General features: G+C 36.9%; 1 protein-coding gene across 1 annotated transcript in view; it reads right to left on the bottom strand.

Moving 5' to 3' along the window:
• Nucleotides 1-13,642, bottom strand: part of LOC108762388 (protein kinase C-binding protein NELL1) — a 71,327-nt gene extending 57,685 nt beyond the window's left edge. The window contains exon 1 of the mRNA XM_018509362.1: nt 13,623-13,642. The gene's annotated coding sequence lies outside the window, so the exon portion shown is untranslated. The remainder of the gene's footprint in view (nt 1-13,622) is intronic.
• Between the last annotated feature and the right edge of the window lie 187 nt (nt 13,643-13,829).

Below are 13,829 nucleotides of genomic sequence, written 5' to 3'. Positions count from 1 at the left end.
GACTAACCTTGTTTTAGTGCTTAAATTCAATGAATATGGTATTGGAAAATTGAAATTAACGTGATTAAAATATCAGTATTTTAGTTATATAATGCTCAAACATTCTTCCTTTTTTAGTTGAACTTTACTGATTATCAGTGCCAAGTATGCCACTGGGTAATTAGTGACTATCCACTGATTCGGATTTAGAGAGTATCAATCCATACTCTCTAAAAACGTAATATCATATAATACGAGTTTTTAAGTTGCTCCATAAGTCACGAAAGAAATCTCTTCCCGAATAATGCATGTAACGGAAAGTATTTCCAGGGGTTAATCTGCAATTCCAAGAATTCCCCCAAAGGAACAGACCCGACCAAATGGGCGAACCGGTGGGACCATTAGGAACAATCAGAGCGAAAACTCGGGGTCGAATGAGCAGGATAAATGTTCAAGGAGACAATCGAGCTCGGTGTCCTCCTTGGATGTCATATTACTTATTGATTTCAAAGGAATTCCGCGTAGAGGTTGCCGGCCGGCAAACGCTCTTAAATGGCGGTAATATTGGTCCGGGGGCCGGGCCGGTCTTTGACGGGCAATCGAACGGCCACGTCGTCGTCGGTTGGCGGTAAATCAAAGCACGTCTCACTCGTCTGAATTCCGTACAGATGATGTCACGTTTCGTATTGAGCCGTGAGAACATCCAAAAAGATACGAGAAAGAGAGAGAGAGAGAGGGAGAGAAAAAGGCGCAAAGGAATTCGACGCGGTCGAGAAGCCATCAACGACGTGGTGCGAGCAATTAAATTAATAAATAACAAGCGGGCACGCCGATAAGCGTGTCATACCATGCCAACAGAGAAGGAGAGCGAAAAGGTAGCGCGATTGTGCAATTAGGATTATCGGCGATCTCATGGCGCGGCCCTTTGTTCGCCCTGGCGATCTTCGAGCGTTTGATTAGAACCCGGGTGGTCGTGAAAGAGTGTAGTCGTTCGCAGGGGGCACGAATTTCGATGCGCATTGCGTATGCGAATGTTTCCGGCGAAGGCGATTAATCGCGACGATCAATTCTTGGAAGAGCAATATTGCGGGAGAATGGAAGCAATATTGCCATCTCGATGAATTCTTGGGAGCAATAAATCACAGATATTTCCCCCTAAAGTTGCGGAATCACATTTATACGTATCTTGACGTTTAAGATTGGTCCGATATATTCTATTTAGAATGATAAATAATTATAATATATGCAATTGAAAATTATAATTTGTACAAATGATATTTTTGTAATGTTTGCGTGATAAACGAGCTGATAACGATTTAATCTTTTCTTTCTGTAATAAGATGATACTTATATATACTCCATTCTCTTCTTCAAGAACTTCGAGGCCAACTTTATCCATTTCCAACTCTACTTCGCGACTTGGAGTAATTTGTTATCATTTATCTCTGTTAGGCAGCAAATGGGAACGATAAAAATGATAATACGAGTGGGATGGATAGAAAGAGAAATTAAGGACTGTGTATGCAATTGCATGCACAGTGAAGTTAAGTCTTAGGACATTCCTCCCGTTATATAACCGACTTTTCGCTAAACAAAAACTGTACGCGAAGGATCGATAATGATAAATGACATCTATTACCACTGTTGGAGAAAATTGCGTCAGTATGTTTGCATAATGTATACTGTTATGTTCTGAATAGCTGGTAATAAAAATGAAAAACAACTTCGTATTTTTATCGTGTTAATAATTACTTAGACTTATAACGACTTTCGTTTATTATAATTATTGATCCAACATAACAAAATAAATACAATTTTCTAACGGATAAATGTAAATAATTCCGTTATAAAATCACGAAAGGCGATATTTCATTTAAACTAGTACGTTGTCATTTGTGAATTGCTGAAAATTTCTTTTATCGTTACCTATTTTATTTATAGAGCAACAAGGACTCTAACAAAACGGAAATTTCATTATCCGATAAAAACAATTTCGGACACATTTCTGCACGATCGTGCGCGTAAATTATCGCGTGCATTAAAAGTAGACAAACAAGAGCAACGTAGCTGATAACGGCGATGAGGGTGGAGAGGGAAAAAGCCAAAGGGTAAAGAAACGTAATGCTGCACAAAGTCAACGCCCTGCCAGCTCGACGCTCGCTGCATTATGCAACCCTCCCGAGCGACCAGTCAAAGCTCTCTTTCTCTCTCTCTCTTTCACTCTTTTTCTCTCTTTCTCTATAGCTATATACGCATTACCACCAGCAACCCCACCATTACCGACACAAGCAACTCCAGCAAGGCCACAGTGGCATAGCTATCTAGAACCACGACCACCCCTGCAACTGGATACGCGACTATAGTAACAGATCCAAACCTATTTCTATATCTGTCGATGAGAGCGAACGTAACCGAGTTGTTTCTGATGATAGAAAATGTAAATTTGTATCATTTACTTGACATATGCAGAAATGCAGACAAGATTTTCCATCCAGAAGAACTGTGTGAAAAATGATAATGCGGGATCTACAATAGAAGTCGTAACAGTCGTAGAGTCTTAAGTCGTAGAAAATTAACCAATCACAGTCGAATACGAGAAGAATAATCGACTATGATTGGTCAATTTTCTACGACTTAAGACTCCTACGACCGCTACGACTTCTTTTGTAGACCCCGCGTTATACGTTGTAATTTAAAATTGTTATGAGCCACATTGAGACTTATGAGTCGTTATAATTTGGCACAAAATTCGACTTTATACATAAATGTTTCAATTATCATGATTATAAAAATTTTGTAAACTTTTCTGTAGCAATATTACGTTTATTTGTGATATACAAGAAGATGTTCTAATGAATTCTCTAAAGCGTTTTCTCGAGAGTCCTAATTTTCAATAAAAAATTTAAAGTGATCGTACAGAGTAACTACAGAGTTGAAGATTCAGACGAATAACGGCTTGTAGAATTCAAGGACACCACACAATAATTTAACAATCGATAGAGCCTTTACGGAACCTAATAAAACAAACAACGCGCTAAAGCTGGCATCGATCGGAGAGTATCGATACGCTATTTACAACCGCACCGAGATTGCTGATATTGTATACACGTAACAATTGTCTCGTTAGCTTGATGATGCCAGAAAGCATCTTTTTTTATGACGCAAAGAAAAATCATAACTATAAGACACTTCTTAAACATGAAATATAGGAAAAAATATTTTTTAAATTAATTAAGAGAATTAATTTTTAAGAATTTAAGGATTTGAGGAAGCTATGAAGTTCCACAGATTCGGATATCAAGGACATTATATGGCAATTTAACAATCAATAGAACCGTTACGGCGCCTAATAAAACGGACAACATACTAAAGTCGGTATCGATCGGGGAATATCGGTATATGCTGTTTACAATTCAGTTGAGATTGCAACACCACGAGCCGTTCCATGTTCCTAACACGGTTTGCCCTGCGTAGCAAGGGGTGTGGGCACTATCGGTCTATGCATTCGCGTGGGTGGCGACGAGGAGGCCTATGTTGCAATTATGGAATTGAGATCCTATCTGGTCGCGCGAGTTACGCTGGAATCGACCCGTAGCTCTTCCGACGAGTCGCCAACCTACTTACAATGTGATCGAGATGAGACTTTGACTGTTACGTTTGAAACGGGACTAGAAGAGTCCAATTGATAATTTCAAGACAATTTTAATTATCGATTGTGAGTTTTGTATCAGCTTAATATCCCGCTGGATCTACTTTTGCGTTAAACAAGTCGTTTGTTGTAAATATTGACAGATAAGTCGTAATGTTTAGTGAAACATGTAAACATTTTTGCTGTCATATATATTAGCTACGTTTATTTCTAGATCGTGATGAATTACTTTGCACTCTACGATAAACAAAGCGTCACCAGTATATCAATTTAAATGGTACATTGCCAAAAGTCATGTCTAAAGCGTTATTGTTTTCGCGAATTTCAACGAAAAATCCTCTGGAAGACTCTGCGCACAATGGAAGAAATATAAGGATTACATAATAATATCCTATTTGTATCCATTGTGCTACTATTTCTAATTTCTTTTATATTTCTTTAACATTTAATATTTATTTCGATTCTTAATATTTCTTCCATTGTGCGCAAGATCTAATTATTCTCTCATTCGCACACAATTTACTTGTTATGACAGGATGTTCTATATTCTTATCGTATTGACTTCAGTGCTTCAGTACTTGACGGACTCGAAACTTGCTTTTTGTTCAAAAATTGGATGAACACTTTAATGCAAAGAATTACATATGTCTATAATACAGACTTTGATAACAAACTGCATTGAATATTCGATCCTATCAGGATTTTCATCATAGTCGAGGTGTGTACTGTACTCTCGCGATGCGTCGAGGATGGATGTAGGAAATGCTCGGCATGCACCGAGCACATGGTCGGAGCACTACCCGTGACAGCAGCTGTCATATACCGAGCGCACGAACACCATTGTACCGTTTCCATTTTTCTCCTTTTTTCGATATCGTACAACAGCGCTTCCTATAAGCACGTATTCGCAGGTGTTTCGCCCTCTTTGTCTCGTTTCTCTATCGTCTATTTTATGCGTCATTGTCCTTACAATCTCTTACGCTTTATATTTTGATTTTTCAATTATAGTATTCTATGCAATTTCGTTCAAGTTGAAGTCTCTCGAATTCAATAAAACGAACATTTCTAATTATTTAATATAAATTCGAGATAACGCTTTTTAAATAAATTCGAGAGTTGATTAAATCTGAATGGCACAATTAGGATCTGTGAAAAAACTGTTTTTTAAATTTTTTATTTGATGTTTGTCACAGAATAATTAAATATTCTTTTCGCATTCTTATATATGCAACATTTTTAGATTAACTCGGACACGACGTTTTATATTTTTAGGACTTGTGTATTATTTCTTGAATTTGGGTCACACCGTTTGAATTAGTGGAAGGGGTTGACTTGCATTTCTTCAAACACTTTAGGAGGAGGAGCTGCATTGAATGTGAATAAAGGATCTCTTCTCGATATAAAGTGCATACTCCTTTAACGTAGCGATGCTCTCTTTGCAGGAGCAGTACAGTTTTTTAAACTAGAGCGCGATAGAAAACTATAAATATTATCAGTAAGATAATAAGAAAAGTTCTATGAAAGTTTCTGTATTGTTCTGTGTTGCCGCTGAATTTTGATAAAAAGTTTTCGTCCAGTCTTTTTATCGTACATTACATTGTTAAATACTTTAGGAAAATAGTGCAAGTATATTTAAATGTTTCTCTTTCTCTCTTTCTTAAATAAATGTCGAGATCTTAAATATTTAAGTCAATGAATTATTCTGTGCTGCTTTAATCGTCATGAATCGAGAGATCTTAATTCATATTTCAACATGGGGAATTACATTAATCGCGAAATAGCTCGGCAACTCAGGACATTGCTTCAGTTTCGCTGACGGATCATTGAGGATAAGGCCACTAGAATTTATGCTAACCTGACAGTAATTAGAGCTGGAACATCCGAGAGCTGGATCAACGCACGGCCTGCCGAAACGGGCATCGTACGATTTTCTCTGATTACGTTACATAATGTGAGAAAGCACGGAGAGACATGAATCCGACTGACGGCTGCACATTCCGGCCGTGTCATAATTATTACATCGATTAACACAGGTCTTTTTTTATCTTCGTAGAATACGTGGAAAGAAATATGTTCGGCACTTTTATAATTGACGTTTCTTGTGATTCATAAAAGATTTTCTGTATTTAATATTTATATATGCGCAATTATATATATAAAATATAAATTTACAAACCCCTTTTCTCATAAAAATGGTAGAATTGTTCAAAAAGTTCAGTATTTCGAGTCACAGAATAATAGTTCCGTCTAGCGGCTCACTTCCCGAAACACATGGCAGTGTCCAAATATACTGGGCGTACTATTTTAAACTACTCATTTCTTCGAATTAAATCGTACGAGTGAATCAAAGCCAAGGCAAATCAAGGCCGCTAAATGTGGAATCAGGTACGTCGAGTCGAGAACTACGATCCCCCTAAAAGTCCATGAAACTTTAAATATTATACTTTAATCGTATCGAATAATGTATTATCGTTACCAAAATTTCAATTGGAATTTTTCTTTTTTAAAAGCAATATAATATAAGGATACGGAAATGCAGTTCTTTCTAAATTATCGAAAAATAAGATAAATAACTAAATAAATTATAAATTAATTAATTAATATAATTTAGAAAGTGTAATATACGCGAATATATATCTTCTTTTTGTACTTATTGCATATATGTATCTATGTATCTCGGATTACAGCCCATATATCCAGTTTCCTTCGGAGGGGACATTGCAGAACTGCTTCTTTGCGTATCTTTAAACGAGAGATACGCATTGATGATACAGCTGATCTCGCCTGCGGGCGCAAATCGTCCAAGAACAATGACGAAGATGTAAGGGGGACCGACTTTAAGGGTCAGAAAGGACTTCGAAATCATGCCGTGGGAAGGGCACCGTGGTAAGCGACCGCCGCGTTTCATTTCGTTATTCGTAAACGTATACGGGTGTGCGTGAAGGGTATACACCTAAAGGGACGAATGAGAGGGTGGAGAGGCAGCAGCGCACCACGTCATGCCACCCCGAAAAACCCTCGAGACAGTGCCGTCTTTTGTGACTGGGCTTGTGGGCGCGTAATTTCATCACGCGGCTGGCAGACCGACGAGAACAATTTCCTCTTCCACGAAAATTCGTGTCGTTTATCGAGAAAACGCCCATCAGACCGATCGGCATGCATGCCGCATGCAATTCCAAGGAGTAGTTAACGTAATTCTGATGTCGGCCGGATAAAGGCGTAGGAGAAATTTCTTTGCCGGCTAAAGGCCGATATTGCTAACGTTATTTAACTTTCGTCTATATCTTCTTACTGTAATAAGGAGACTTACTATAGTAAAGACTATTTATAAAATGTTCCTGAGAAATAAAAGCGCTAAAATAATTAAATATTTCGAGAAAAAATCAGATAATTTTTCGTGTTAATAAAAGATTACGATAAAATAATACAATTGTGATATACGAAGCAATTATTCTTTGAAAAGCATAATCTCAGTGCGAGTGAAATTGATATCTGAAGCTAAGGCGAACATAAAATTATAAGCGCGAGGGGAGCACAGTGATCGTATTGTTAACATGCGTGGAGCCGTAATAATGTAACTGTCGTTTGTCTGGCGCCTAAGAATACAAAGAAAGGTCTTACTGTAATATCGATAAACGTTTAATAATTACAATTATTAACATTATATCTATTAACTGTTGCAATATTCTTGCGCATCTCAGAAATGCAACTTTAAGCAAAACCAGCTAATATCTATGTCTCCTTGAATGTACTGACGCATACATATTGCATACATGCGATGTATACAATAAGTGTTTTACGTGAAAGTAAAAGCAAATTTAATAGTGTAATAAACATTTGTATACGTTAAATAAAGATTATTCAACATTTCGTTACTTTTTTGTTATCCATATTTTAATTTTAATACTATATCATATTTTTTACACAATTATTTTTATTTTTATTTATTAATGCATTTTCTTTTTACATTTAGTTCTTTTAATCAATGTAACATATATTTTTGTAAATTATTCTTGCTAATAAAAACCAGACATTTTTTTTACAATTCTACGTAATGTCGCATGATGGTATTTTACTGTTTTATGTCTGCGATCGTTATATTGCACGCAGACCGAATTAACATCTCTCAAAGCCGTATCGTAATATGCATCTGTATTTCAAGAGTTAATTTACATCCAGTAACGTTTATACTTATCCGAATGTATTTATTTGAACGTGAAGGAGGGTGCGACTCCGGGGTACTCTGGAGTGTGATGAATGTAAAGCAATTGCCGTTAACGCTTCGTTCCGCTTTAATCGAAGGCTCTCCTTGAAAATCGAGAGCCATTGCGGAGCCACGTTCAATTAGATTCGATCCACTCGAAGGCGAGACAATGAAATCCGATCGCTCATCGCGTCGCGATATGGATCGCCATCGACGTCTCACGTCGCGTGTACGTAACTAATTCACGACGAGGTAAAATCGGGAAAGTAACCCGCAGTCTCGGGAGACAGGAACAAGGGGGATGGTGATGGCGCGTTCTCTCTGACTCACCCTCGCCATCTGAAGAATTATGGGCGTCGAGTGTGTTCACCTTCTCATAAAAATTCAGAGATCCTCCTTCCTCCACAGACGTAGGAGAATCTCGGAGAAAAGTATTTATTATTACGACGCGCTAAACACGAGCACTAATTGCTTTTTCCCGGGAATAAGATAATACCGAAGCTACGGTTACATCTAACACGGGAAGAGATCTTTTTTGACTAGATCTATAAATAGATCACACGTTGTATCTACATTGTCTACGTGGTAATTTTTAAACTACGGGTCGCGAGCTGCATGCAATTATGCTACTGCAGCAGCCGTCGCAGTTTTATCGCGTTTCTAGAAACGAAGTTGCGAGAGACGCGGCGTTTTACGAGCGTACTTTTCTCGGTGGCGATTATTATACGACCACCACCGCGTTGCGACCAGCAATCTGCTTGCTTTAAGAAGATACTTAAGAAAGACGGATGACTATGCGAAATTATTAATTGCATCACTTTTGCATCTCTTTTCTGTACGCGTGTACGGTTCGCGTTATTTTAGAGATTTTTCCTGGTGAATAAATTTACGAAAAAATATACGAGGAAACGGTTGTCTCTGGTACCGTATAATAATTTCTGGTTACGCGATTTGTAATCCTATGATATTTTTAGGGTGAGTGACAACGAAAACGAGGGATTACTGGCCCTCGATCCGAGTCTTAAGTTTCAATTAAAGCACGGATCAGAGAGAGAGAGAGAGAGAGAGAGAGAGAGAGAGATTTAAAAAATTACAAAACAGAAGATTCATGTTCACTTTTTATTTACACATACATACACATATTCCCTCTCTCTCTCTCAATTGTATAATCCCAACTCAGCTAACAAGCTAATTGATAAAGTCAAATAGCTCTTAAAAAGCATCTAAATTTAAGAAGTGGTACCACCATCCTCTCATCGATACGATTTCGTCGCGTGGCTCGTCATCCGTGCTTCCTCGTAACACGGCGGCGAGGCGGACATTGAAAGTGGAAAAGAGCAAGAGCGATAGAGTGTGGCGTAGGAAGGCGACTAGGGGGTCCAGGGGACTCTGGTCGCGTTAACAGAACGAAAGATAAAAAGAGAGGGAAAGAAAGAGAGATCCGAGAGGCGGCATGCGAAAAAATACTCTCTTGGCACTCGGCTTCGGCAGACGAGATAAATAGCGTGCGTGGGTGCGGCTCGACGATGTCTACGGGCCACACGCCACGTTTCAAGCGGATTGAGCGAACGAACCACACGAATCCGTGAGGGAGACGGCACGAGAATGGAAGAAAGATCGAGAGAGAAAAATGAAGGAGAGCGGAAGAGGGAGGGAGGAAGGAACACGCCGATGCTACATAGACGAGGAGAGTTCTTATTCACGTTTTAAGTGCATCGACGACGTTTTAATGGCGCATCAGGTAGAAGTAATGCGCGTCGCCCTTACGAGATTACTTCGCAGTCCCCTTTGATTGTCGTCTCGCGAGGATATTTATGCGTTGTCGGATAAATAGAAAAGCCTGCAACGAATAGGGGCGGCGAATGCGAAGGGGGAAGGAAGGGAACATAATTAACGATCGAACTGTGGGGGTACATGTGGTCCTGCATGAGTAATATGCGCGCGATTGTCAAAAAATTTTACCTGATTATGATTTGTGAGGTTGTGACGGCTTCGTCTCTAACGAGCTATCTCGGTGGTTTTGATACGGGAAAATAGATTTTTTTTTTTTAATTGGATAATTTTCTCATTTTTTGTCGCATCTCTTTTGCCTTTTTACTTGACAAATAGAGATGGATAATAAAATAAGATAAATTAAAGTAAACTTTATTAACCATTGATTTCGTTTACGAAGTCTTTTTAAAAAAATATAAAAGTGCATTGATTGGCAGGCAAATGAGAGCAATAAACTAACGCAGTTGATCGTGTGAAATAATTAATAAATGTATTGTTTAAATTACATACCATTACATACAGATCGAAAGAATCGAATGTTTCGGCTCCGTTCGAGCCACTTCAGCGATGTCAATTAAAAAGTTAAGAAATTAATAGTGCCGAGTAGGTTTAAAGGAGTAGTTGAGGAGGAGTCTCTTCAATTCCATATTTGGGAAAACATCCCTGTCAATTAAAAAGCTGTTTGGCAAAACGAGCGCAGCTGTTAATTATGATCAAAATAAATTATTTTCGAAGGATGGATGTAAGAAATAACATTAGAGTACTGATTCGTATCGCCTAAATTATTGAAAAAAATGAAGTCTTTTTATGTTTAATAGAAAGGAAGAATTTATATATCTAATTTCACACATATATGAATAATGATAAGTGGAAACATAAAAAAGAATAAATAAATTGTGTACCAGTTAAATCGGAATGGCTTGTTAATGTGTGTAATCTCTTTCGGAATTAATCCGCTTTATATATCTATAACTTTTGAATTGCCAATTATGAATCATTATAGAGCGCAAATCATTTCGGCACATCGCCGAAGTGCTACTTGCCAAGCGTGTCTCGTGATTTATACGACGTCATGTCATTAGCTCACGGGTGGCAAATTACGGACTAACTATAATTTATAGCCAATAAATATGGCGTGTATTGTGCGCGAAGCAGCTATCGTCACACATATTTAATGACCACGAAATGACGATTTAACAGTCGAATACAATGACGATTTATCTCAATCTTTGTTGGAAAATACAAGAGATATCTCTTGTAATACATATCTCTCCTATTGTCTTTTTAATATAGATTCACTTTCTGAGGAATATTTAAATTTTAATTAAATAACTGTACACTCTTATATAAGATATTATATACTCTTATATAATGTATTACATTTACGTCAATATTTTTTACATAATATTTAAGAAATACGCAATTTTTCATACTATTATAATATTTTATCTATGATTATTCAGTTAATTAAGAAATAAAGTAATAAAAAATATAATTTAACTTTCAACTTATTAAGTAGAAATTATATTAACATAATTTATTGGTATAATTCCGTCATTGAAGAGTAATTATTATCAAAATTTAACAAGTTAATCATTTAAGGATTAATTTCATCCTGAACATTCTAAAGATCATTCAACTTCTCGCCTCTCTGCCAAATGGAAGCGGAAATCGAGATGCTCGAATCACGCCACCGACACAATTGAATTCTGACGCAATGCGTCATGCGATTGTCGTTCATTTACCCGTCTCAGGACCAGAACGATCTAAGGGTAATCATTTCTATAATCTATCAGATATTTTACTAAACAATAATTATTCAAAATGGGTCAATTTTTATTATTTCCACCGTAATTCGTTTGCGATAATATAATTTATTTTAGCAAAATACCAAGGGATATTCCGATCTTTCGATCAACAGCCGCATTTCGATATCGCAGCAGCTTGTTTCGATACGGATGCAACAAGAATAGGATTTTCTGAGGAAGAAACAAACGGAAATTTCGGGAATTTCGCTCCATCGGTGTTTTAATAATACACGTGCCTGCATACTCGCAAATGGACACGATGCAGATGCACGGTATGCTACGAATATTTGTCTTATTTCTTCGATAAAAGGTTGCTCTGTTTATCCTTCGCATTTCGAGCGAGCCGATCTGGGGTTCTCGCGGGTTCTTTTGTTAAGACCAGGGTGAAGCGCGGTGTTGATACATGGCCCGGGGTGATCGTATCTATCGGAGCGAATTTTCATGGAAATCGAGATACACGTCACTTTTCGATCGTGGGTCTGATCGATCATAGATAAATCCGCGGCCGTTCATCGTTCGTCGATTACGCGAGATATACGAACATTCAATCCCGATTCAATTCAATTTAGTTTTGCGAATCGAACGTTGGTGGAAATCAGCTTTAGAGATTACTATTACATTGAAAAATGTTTGAAAAACCAACAGACGATACGTTTAATCTGTTAAAACATGAATAATATTTGTTGTAAGTTATTAACAGAAAAGCTAAATATTATATCGAATATAATACATTTGTTTATAGAAATCTATTATTTCGTTCGTCCATCAGTTTCCGTTGAATTCCTTCGGTTTTTTTTCTTTTTGCCTAATTGTATCTTTAATATATGTTACTTATGAAGATATATTATTTTTATAAATCATTTATAAAAAAATTATTTAAATTATTTCTTATTAATAAATTATTTATTATTATTATTTTTATGTATCAATCGGGGCTAGGATTTTATCCACCGTTCGTCTCGCGCTCCAATCAGCTGACAACAACGTAACTTCCCGAAAATTCGTTACGTTCTCGGAACAATTCGCGATTTCATGCGAAAGAATTGATTAAAATATTTCAAAGAATTTATTAGACAAAGAATGAATTATGCCCATGAATTTACTAATGCAGATTAATTTTAACCTCGGTTATTTTTTATCTTTCTCTAGTTCTAAGAATAAGAAAAAGATAAAGAGTAAATTAAACCGAGTTTAAAATTACTCCACATGGTAAATGGACATGGTCAGATTACAGTTAGCGGGCATCTTGACAAATACAAATATACTATTTGATCTCGATTTCTAAATTGAATTGTTTTCTATTCTATTGAAGTTTTTCTTCAATAGAAGCAACAAAATATATTTGTTTCGGTCTGAAAATTTATGAAGGATTGTATTTTTTCTTCACAAAACTTTCTTTCATAGCACACAGCTAGATAATGTTAGATAATGCTAGAAGAAAAGAATGAATTCTATTGTCAAGTCCATAGAATAGAAATACAAGGCGAAGAATCTCGGAAACAAGCGTAAAGTAAAGAGAAGATATTTATTTTTAATTAGAATTAAATGTTCATCTTGGATACCAGGAAAAACTTTTGTCTATGAATTATAAAGAAAAAAAGGTCTAAGGCCGGTATTCATAGTCAGATCTTATATTCAAGACCGTCTTAAGAAGTCACGAACTAATCAGAAGGCTGCGTTAATGTCTTAAGACATTACTTAAGACGGTCTTGAAATAAGACTCGACTATGAATATTGGCCTAATAGAGGAATAAAATAAAAAATAAATATTTTTGGAAAAAATTCATGCGTTTTGAATTTATTAGAAATCGAACATAAAATATCAAGCGAATTATTCCATCTTGAAAAGATATGAAAAGAATTTATTAAATATTTAATAAGAACGTAAAAACGAGAGTATGAAATTATAACGAAGTTTCAATACGCTATTAAAATTATTTTGATATTCTTCTGATTAATCGATTTTTATAAAAATTACTGGTCTTTCCGATTTACATTTTTCGTGATACTAACAAATTCTTTCTCACGAAAGAAATGTATGTTTGTCGGAACTGTAGAATCCTTCTTACGCAGATGCTACGAAACTTTTCTCTGCCAAATTAAAGCAGCCTAAGACGTTTCCATTCTCACTCAACGTGCATACCCCATATACTTATGTTACAATAAAGCTCGTTGCAACGATCGGCAAGATTTAATATCGTTTTCATACCTGGTGAGACGGCAAGCGCGAGAAAGGCAGCGGCGGCAGCGACGTAAAGTATCCTGAGCGCATTTCCCGAGCCGCGTTCCCTCCGTCTTCTACCCGGCCTCTTCTGGGCGGCGCGACAGCAGCAGGAGTCGTCGTTGCAGCATACTCTCGTCGTGGAGTCGCCGTACAATCGTCGGGGTTGCACATCAAGGACGACATAGGCCTCTT

This window comes from Trachymyrmex cornetzi, unplaced genomic scaffold (assembly GCF_001594075.2).
Source record: "Trachymyrmex cornetzi isolate Tcor2-1 unplaced genomic scaffold, Tcor1.1 scaffold299, whole genome shotgun sequence".
NCBI lineage: Eukaryota > Metazoa > Arthropoda > Insecta > Hymenoptera > Formicidae > Trachymyrmex > Trachymyrmex cornetzi.
The sequence above is the reverse complement of the archived record's forward strand: the minus strand, read 5'-3'. Positions and strand labels throughout refer to the sequence as shown.